This window comes from Sminthopsis crassicaudata, chromosome X, assembly GCF_048593235.1.
Source record: "Sminthopsis crassicaudata isolate SCR6 chromosome X, ASM4859323v1, whole genome shotgun sequence".
In the NCBI taxonomy this organism is placed as follows: domain Eukaryota; kingdom Metazoa; phylum Chordata; class Mammalia; order Dasyuromorphia; family Dasyuridae; genus Sminthopsis; species Sminthopsis crassicaudata.
Window position 1 is genome coordinate 75,251,640 of NC_133623.1, and position 10,323 is coordinate 75,261,962.

Below are 10,323 nucleotides of genomic sequence, written 5' to 3' on the forward strand. Positions count from 1 at the left end.
ATCACTATTGATCAGAGAAATGCAAATTAAGACAACTCTGAGATATCATTACACACCTGTCAGATTGGCTAAGATGACAGGAACAAATAACGAATTCTGGAGGGGCTGTGGGAAAACTGGGACACTGATGCATTGTTGGTGGAGTTGTGAAAGAATCCAACCATTCTGGAGAGCAATCTGGAAGTATGCCCAAAAAGTTATCAAAATGTGCATACCCTTTGATCCAGCAGTGCTACTACTGGGCTTATATCCCAAGGAAATACTAAAGAAGGGAAAAGGTACCTGTATGTGCCAAAATGTTTGTGGCAGCCCTTTTCATAGTGGCTAGAAACTGGAAAATTAATGGATGTCCATCAATTGGAGAATGGTTGGTTAAATTATGGTATATGAATGTTATAAAATATTATTGTTCTGTAAGAATTGACCAACAGGATGAATACAGAGAGGTTTGGAGAGACATCAACTGATGCTAAGTGAAATGAGCAGAACTAGGGGATACACTTCAACAATGATACTGTATGAGGATGTATTCTGATGGAAGTGGATTTCTTCAACATAGAGAAGAGCTAATCCAATTCCAATTGATCAGTGATGGACAGAATCAGCTACATCCAGAAAAGGAACACTGGGAAATGAGTGTAAACTGTGAGCATTGGTTTTTGTTTTTTTTTGTTTGTTTTGTTTTGTTTTGTTTTGTTTCTCTAACCATATTATTTTTACCTTGCGAATACAATCCTTCCTTTGCAACAACAACAACAAAATTCGATTCTGCACATATATATTGTACCTAGGATATACTATAAGATATTTAATATGTATGGGAATGCCTGCCATCTAGGTGAGGGGGTGGAGGGAAGGAGGGGAAAAACTTGGAGTAGAAGGGAGTACAAGGGATAATGTAAAAAAAAATACCTATGCATATGTACTGTCAAAGAAAATCTTATAATTATAAAAATTAATAAAAAAAGAAATGAAAAGAAAAGAAAAAACACGATTAGAAGGGAAGCAATAAACTGGGAAAATTTTTTTACAGTTAAAGGTTCTGATAAAGGGCTCATTTCCAAAATATATAAAGAAGTGACTGTAATTTATAAGAAGGCAAGCCATTCCCCAATTGATAAATGATCAAATGATATGAACAGACAATTTTCAGATGATGAAATTGAAACTAGTTCTACTCATATGAAAGAGTCTTCCAAATCACTATTGATAAGAGAAATGCAAATTAAGACAACTATGAGATGCCACTACATACCTGCCAGATTGGCTAAGATGACAGGAAAAGAAAGTAATGAATGTTGAAGTGGATATGGGAAGACTGGGACACTGATGTTGGTGGAATTGTGAATGAATCCAGCCATTCTGGAGATCAATTTGAAATTATGCTCAAAAAGTTATCAAACTGTGCAAATCCTTTGATCCAGCAGTGTTACTAATGAGCTTATATCTCAAAGAGATATTAATGAAGAGAAAGGGACCCTCATGTGTCAAAATGTTTGTGGCAGCTTTTTTTGTAATGGCTACAAACTGGAAATTGAATGGGTGCCCATCAATTGGAGAATGGTGGGGTAAATTGTGGTATATGAATGTTATGGAATATTATTGTTCTGTAAGAAATGCCCAGCAAGGGGTGGGGGGCAGAGCCAAGATGGTGGAGAAGACACACACTCTCCAAGCTCCTCTCATGCCCTCACTACCGATCTTTGAATTTAGCCTCAAAAATAGATCTTGACTGGTGAAATTCATGAAGATTAAAGGTTCAACGACTTGCTAGCCAAAGATAATCTGGAAGCTGCCAGACCAGGTTTGTCCTGAGGGGAGGTAACAGACCAGTAGCAGGCAGGGATATAGGAAAATTTGGTGTCCTGAGCGGACCAGGGATGAAGTTAGTCTCTGTGGCTAGAAGAGCAGTGGAAAAGACCCTGCCATAGGCTGACCGCTTTGTCTTGATTGTAAAGCAGGGAACCACCACAGAGATTAGAGCCAGAGGTACAGGGTACTCTAAAAATGCAAGAATTGTACCCCCCCAAACCGGAAGTGACTCAGTATAGTATATATTATGTAGCTGCATAGAGTAAAGGTAAAAGGCTAGAGCAGAACCTATTACGCTTCAGGTGAAGTCACAAAAGCAGGGATGGCCTTCCTTATCTCAGATCAAGCAAAAGCAAAAATTGATCTAATTAAAAGAGATAAGGAAAGAAACTATATCCTGCTGAAGGGTAGCATAGACAATGAAGCCATATAAATACTAAACATATATGCACCAAGTGGTATAGTATCTAACTTCCTAAAGGAGAAGTTAAGAGAGTTGCAAAAAGAAATAGACAGCAAAACTGTAATAGTGGAAGTTCTCAACCTTGTACTCTCAGAATTAGATAAATCAAACCACAAAACAAATAAGAAAGAAATTAAAGAGGTAAATAGAACATTAGAAAAACTAGGTATGATACATCTTTGGAGAAAACTGAATGGTGATAGAAAAGAGTATACATTCTTCTCAGCAGTTCATGGAACCTATACAAAATTAACCATATATTGGGACATAAAGATCTCAAAATTAAATGCAGGAAGGCAGAAATAGTAAATGCTTTCTTTTCAGATCATAATGCAATTAAAACTACATTCAACAAAAAGTTAGGGGTAAATAGACCAAAAAGTAACTAAATTGGAAACTAAATAATCTCATCTTAAAGAATGGTTGTGGGAAACAGCAAATTATAGACACAAAAATTTCACCCTAGATAATGACAACGATGAGACACCATAACAAAATTTATTGAATGCAGCTAAAGCGGTAATAAGGGGAAATTTTTTATCTTTAGAAGGTTACTTGAATTAAATAGAGAAAGAGAAGATCAATAAATTGGGGTTGCAACCTAAAAAGCTAGAAAAAGACCAAATTAAAACCCCCCAAGCAAATACTAAACTTGAAATTAATTAAAATTAAAGGAGAAATTAATAATATTGAAAGTAAAAAAAAAACTATTGAATTAATACATAAAACTAAGAGTTGGTTCTATGAAAAAGCAATAAAATAGAAAAACCTTTAGTAAATCTGATCAGAAAAAGGAAAGAGGAAAATCAAATTGTTAGTCTTAAAAAGGAAAAGGGGAAACTTTCCACCAATGAAGAGGAAATTAGAACAATAATAAGGAGTTATTTTGTCCAACTTTATGCCAATAAATTTGATAATCTAAGTGAAATGGATGACTACCTCCAAAAATATAGGCTTCCCATATTAACAGAGGAGAAAGTAAATTGCTTAAATAGTCCCATTTCAGAAAAAGAAATAGAACAAGCACTTAATCAATTCCCTAAGAAAAAAAATCCCCGGGGCCAGATGGATTTACATGTGAATTCTACTAAACATTTAAAGAACAATTAGCCCCAATGTTATATTAACTATTTGAAAAAATAGGAATTGAAGGAATCCTACCAAATTCCATTTATGACAAAGACATGGTACTGATACCTAGGTAGGTTGAAAACTGAGAAAGAAAAGTATAGACCAATCTCCTTAATGAATATTAATGCTAAAATCTTAAATAAGATATTAGAAAAAAGACTACAGAAAATCATCCTGAGGATAATACACCATGATCAAGTAGGATTTATGCAAGGAATGCAGGGCTTGTTTAACATTAGAAAAACCATTACTATAATTGGCCATATTAATAATCAAATTAACAAGAACCATATTATCATATCAATAGATACAGAAAAAGCATTTGATAAAATCCAACATCCATTCCTACTAAAAACACTTGAGAGTATAGGAAAAAATGGATTATTCCTTAAAATAGTCAGGAGCATATATTTAAAACCGTCAGCAAGTATCATACGTAATGGGGATAAATTGGAACCTTTTCCAGTAAGATCATGAGTGGAACAAGTTTACCCACTATTTCTGTTACTATGAATATTGTATTAGATATGCTAGCCCCAGCAATAAGATTCGAGAAAGAGATTAAAGGAATAAGAGTAGGTAATGAGGAAATCAAACTATCACTCTTTGCAGATGATATGATGGTATACTTAGAGAACCCCAGAGATTCTAATTAAAAGCTATTAGAAATAATCCCCAACTTTAGCAAAGTTGCAGGGTACAAAACAAATCCACATAAATCCTCAGCATTTTTATACATCACCAACAAAATCCAATAGTAAGAGAAACAAAGATTATTTCCATTCAAAATAACTGTCGATAGCATAAAATATTTGGGAATCTATCTACCAAAGGAAAGTAAGGGATTATATGAGCAAAATTACAAAAGACTTGCCACAAAAATAAAGTCAGATTTAAATAATTGGAAAGACATTAAGCGCTCTTGGATAGGCCGAGCCAATATAATAAAAATGACGTTACTCCCTAAACTAATCTATTTATTTAATGCTATACCAATTAGACTCTTAAGAAACTATTTTGATGACCTAGAAAAAAAAACAACAAAATTCCTAGGGAAGAACTAAGGGTTGAGAATTTCAAAGGAATTAATGGAAAAAAAATCAAATTAAGGTGGCCTAGCTTTACCTGATCTAAAACTATATTATAAAGAAGCAATCACAAAACCATTTGGTATTGGCTAAGAAATAGACTAGTTCATCAGTGGAATAAGTTAGGTTCACAGGACAAAATAGTCAAGGACCATATCAATCTAGTGTTTGACAAACCCAAAGATCCCAAATTTTGGGATAAGAATTCGTTGTTTGACAAAAACTGCTGGGAAAACTGGAAATTAGTATAGCAGAAATTAGACATGGACCCACACTTAACCCACACATACCAAGATAAGATCAAAATGGGTCCATGAGTCCATGATTTAGGCATAAAAAAATGAGATCATAAATAAATTAGAGCAACATAGGATAGTTTACCTCTCAGACTTGTGGAGGAAGAAGGAATTTGTGACCAAAGGAGAACTAGAGATCATTATTTTGATTACATCAAATTAAAAACCTTTTGTACAAACAAAACTAATGCAAACAAGATTAGAAGGGAAGTAACAAACTGGGAAAATATTTTTACAGTTAAATGTTCTGATAAAGGCCTCATTTCAAAAATGTATAGAGAACTGACTCTAATTTATAAGAAATCAAGCCATTCTCCAGTTGATAAATGGTCAAAGGGTATGAACAGGCAATTTTCAGATGATGAAATTGAAACTATTTCCACTTATATGAAAGAGTGTTCCAAATTACTACTGATCAGAGAAATGCAAATTAAGACAACTCTGATATACCACTACACACCTGTTAGATTGGCTAAGATGACAGGAAAAAATAATTATGAATGTTGGAGGGGCTGTGGGAAAACTGGGACACTGATGCATTGTTGGTGGAGTTGTGAAAGAATCCAACTATTCTGGAAAGCAATCTGGAATTATGGCCAAAAAGTTATCAAACTCTGCATACCCTTTGATCCAGCAGTGCTACTACTGGGCTTATATCCCAAAGAAATACTAAAGTAGGAAAAGGGACCTGTATGTGCCAAAATGTTTGTGGCAGCCCTTTTTATAGTTGCTAGAAACTGGAAAATGAATGGATGCCCAACAATTGGAGAATGGCTGGGTAAATTATGGTATATGAATGTTATGGAATATTATTGTTCTGTGAGAAATGATCAGCAGGATGAATACAGAGAGGCTTGGAGAGAGTTACATCAACTGATGCTGAGTGAAATGAGCAGAAGCAGGAGATCATTATACACTTCAACAATGATATTGTACAAGGATGCATTCTGAATGGAAGTGGATATCTTTAACAAAGTGATCTAATTCAGTTCCAATTGATGGACAGAATCAGCTAAATCCAGAGAAGGAACACTGGGAAATGAGTGTAAACTGTTTGCATTTTTGTTTTTCTTCCCAGGTTTTTTTTTACCTTCTGCATCCAATTCTTCCTTTGCAACAAGAAATTCAGTTCTGCACACATATATTTTATCTAGGATATACTATGACACATTTAACATGTGTTGTGCTGCCTGCCACCTAGGGGAGGTGATTGAGGGAAGGAGGGAAAATTCAGAATAGAAGTGAGAGCAAGGGATAACTTTGTAAAAAATTACCCTTGCATATGTACTGTGAAAAAAAGTTATAATTTTTAAAAAATGTCCTGCAGTATGAATACAGAGAGGCTTGGAGAGACTTACATGAATTAATGCTAAATGAAATGAGCAGAACCAGGAGATCATTATACAATTCATTAACACTACTGTATGTAGAAACACCAGATTTCTTAGAACCAGCAGGAGTCAGGATGAGCAAAAATCTTTATTCTTGGTCTTTTGCAGTTGTGGTCAGGGGATTATATCTAGCAATCTCCACACCTCCTTCCTCTCTCTCCAGGGCCAAGAAAATGAATCAATCTCCTCCTCCTACTCCACCCAATGATCTCACTTCCCCTTCTTTCTCCATACCCACCTATTGAGCCAGTACAGAATAGTTAATTAGGGTCATTCTCCAAACATGTGGTAATAGAGAATTGTCCAATTAGTAATTAGCCTCAAGTGCCAGGTTAACTTGCATCTGTTCAGTTCCAGCCCTCTTCAACTATATGAAGATGTATTCTGATAAAAGTGAATATCTTCAACAAAGACAAGATCCAATTCAGTTCCAATTGATTAATGATGGACGGAATCAGATACACCCTGAGAAGGAACACTGGCAATGAATGTGGACTACTTCCATTTTTGTACTTCTTCCCAAGTTATTTTTACCTTCTGAATCCAATTCTTTTTGTGCAACAAGAGAACTGTATAGTTCTGCACACATATATTGTATCTAGCATATACTGTAACATATTTAGCATGCATAAGACTGCCTGCCATCTAGGGGAGGAAGTGGAAGAAGGGAAGGGAAAAGTTGGAACAGAAGTGAATGCAAGGGACAATGTTGCAAATATTACCCATGCATATGTTCTGTCAATAAAAAGCTATAATTTAAAAAAAAAAATATATATATATATATATATGTATGTATGGTGGAAAAAGAAAAAAGCTCCCTGAAAAAACATAATTTGTGAATTGGAAAAAGAAAATAATTCTTTTTAAAAAATTGGTGAGAGGGCGGAGCCAAGATGGCATAGAAGATGCATGTGAATTTCTAAGCTCCCTTCTACCCTCAATACCAATTAGTTAAATCAGCCTCAAAGATAACGCTGGACTGATAAAAAAACAAAACAACAAAAAAAAAAACTCAAGGATTAGAAGCACAACTTACCAGCTGAAGAGAATCTGGAATTTTGACAGAAAAGGTCAGTTCCGAGGGGAGGAAAAAAAAAGACTGGTACAGACAGGGTTGGACTAGGGGCTAGCACATTGTGCCAAACAGGCTGGGGAGAACTCTGGGATCACAGAAGCCACTGAGATAGAGGAATCCGGCATAGGCTGATAACTCTACTCTGCTTGTAAAACAACAGATCAGAAGAGAAATCAAAGCCACTTTAATATAAAAAACCAGAAAATACAACCACCCCAAAATAGAAGTGATTCAGCACCGATCTTAGCACAGCTGTGCAGCCGCCTTCTGCTGTCCATGGCTTTTCCTTGGGGCAGTTAAGAACCTGAAGGGAGGGGGGGGCGGACACAGTGTGGGGCAGCCTCTAATCCACATAATGGGGGGCTCAGCCTGAGGCAGTGGAATTCTCCCATTTAGCGAAACTCCAGCAGCATCGGAACCCCCCCAGCAGGGCCTGTGCTTCCCAGGCAGAGACTTCCGGTTTGAGCACAGGGGCTTTTCAATTGGTCAACTGCTAATATCCACGGCCCCATGGAAGGCTTTGTCTGGGGTTTGTGATGCTTTTACAATTCAGCTTCTAACCTCAGTGCAGTCGCTAGGCCACACAGTGGGGAGTGCTTCACTGGGCACTACTTGCAACGCTAGCCGTAGTAACCACCTCTGAGTCATTTCAAGGGGGGAGGCGAACTCTCTCCCAGAGGTCTCTCTTAGCCCAGTCACAGGATTGCTGCATTCTATCCCCAGTCTGGGAGGAAGCTGGTAAATGGGCAGACCCCACTGAGTTTTAACAATGAGTAAGAAACTGAAGAGAATGATTTACACATTCTATATAGAGAAAGAGCAGGTATCCAACCCCGAGGAGGCTAACAGCAGACAGTCTCCAGATAGTACCCTAAAGGGGAATGATACTTGCCCCCCATCACATAACTCTCTCCTAGAAGAGGACTATTAAAAAGTTAAGAGAGTTTGAAGAAAAATGGGGAAAGTAAAGAGAAGCTATGATAGAGAATAACAACGTCCTGAAATTTGAGTTGGAAAAAATAAAGAATTCACAGGAGGTGCAGGGAAACAAAATTTGTGAATTAGAAAATGTTAAAAAATCACAGGAAAGTAGGATTTCTAAATTGGAAAATATAAAAAAATTCCCAAGAAAGTAGGATTTGTGAAAAGAAAATAACTCACTAAAAAAAAATTAGTGAAATGGAAAAAAAATTCAACAGAGCAAAACAATTCATTTAAAAACTCACTTGGACATATACAAAAATAACTAAAAAGTGTGCATGAAGAAAATAACTCATTAAAGGTGAGGACTGAACAAATAGAAATGAATGATTCATTGAGAACCCAAGAACCAGTCAAACAAAACAAAACAAAACAAAACAAAAAAAAAAAAAAAAAAAAAAAAAAAAAAGAAAAGCTGGAGAATAGGGTCAAATATTTACTGGGAAAATCTATAGATCTGGAAAATAGATCTAGGAGAGATAATCCGAGGATCATTGGATTTCCTGAAAATTATGATGAAAAAAAGAGCCTAGATTCTATTTTACAGGAAATCATCAAAGAGAACTGTACAGAGATAATAGAAACAGAAGGGAAATCAGACATTGAAAGAATTTCACCATCTGAAAAAGACCCTAAAAAAAGAACTCCATGGAACATTGTGGCTAAGCTGCAGAACTACCAAACTAAGGAAAAATATTGCAAGCAGCTAGGAAAAAACAATTCAAATATCAAGGTGCCACAATAAGGGTCACTCAAGATCTGGCTGCCTCCACATTAAAGGATCAAAGGGCCTGGAACCTGATATTCCAAAAGGCATAAGTACTAGGAATGCAACCAAGAATAAACTACGCAGCTAAGTTTAGCATTTTCTTTCATGGAAGAAGATGGACATTTAATGAAACAGATGAATTCCATTTCTTTCTAAGAAAAAAAACAGACTTAAACAAAAAATTTGATCTATATACACAAGAAGCAGAAAAAGGTAAAAAGAACTCTTAAGAAATGTATTTCTGTTCTGGATATAAAGAAAGTCTACATGGATAATTTGATTTTACTGATATAAAAAAGGGAAGTAGTAAAGGGAAGGGGATAGTATCAGAAAATGGGAAAGGAGAGATAAAAAGAGGGAAACTACATCCCAGGAAGAGGCAAAGAAAATTTACCTCATATGACTGAATTTAGAGAGGGGGAGAAACATTGTGTGAATCTTACTCTCATCAGAGTAGGCTCAAAGAGTAAATAATTAACATATTTATTTTTCAGAAAATTCTCTTTCACCTCATTAAAAGGGGGGAGAGGAAAAGGGAAAAGGAAAAGAGGAATAAGGAAAGGGTACAAGAAAGGGGAAGAAACTTAAAAGGAATGGGAGGGATACTAAAAAGGGATGGCTGTGCACCACAAGTGGGGTCCATAAATTCAATACTGGGGAAGGGGTTCAGAGGGGACAAGGGGAAAAAAGCACAATCAGGGGATAATATGATGGTAGGAAATACAGAATTAGTAATTTTAACTATAAATGTGAATGGGATGAACTCTCCCATTAAACCGAGGCAGATAGTAGAGTGGGTCAAAAGTCAGAAGCCTACAATATGTTGTTTACAGGAAACACACTCAAAGCAAGTTGATACATACAGAGTAAAAGTAAAAGTCTGGAGGGAGAATTTATTATGCTTCAGTTGAAGCCAAAAAAAGCAGGAGTAGCCATCCTTATCTCAGATCAAGCAACAGTAGAAATTGATCTAATTAAAAGAGATAAGGAAGGAAACTATATCCTGCTAAAAGGTAGCATAGACAATGAATTCATATCAATACTTAACATATGTGCACCAAGTCGTATAGTATCTAACTTCCTAAAGGAGAAGTAAAGAGAGTTGCAAGAAGAAATAGACAGCAAAAGTATAATAGTGGGAGATCTGAACATTGCACTCTCAGAATTAGATAAATCAAACCACAAAATAAATAAGAAAGAAATTAAAGATGGTAAATAGAACATTAGAAAAATTAGGTATGATCTTTGGAGAAAACTGAATGGTGATATAAAGGAGTATACTTTCTTCTCAGCAGTTCATGGAACCTATACAAAAAC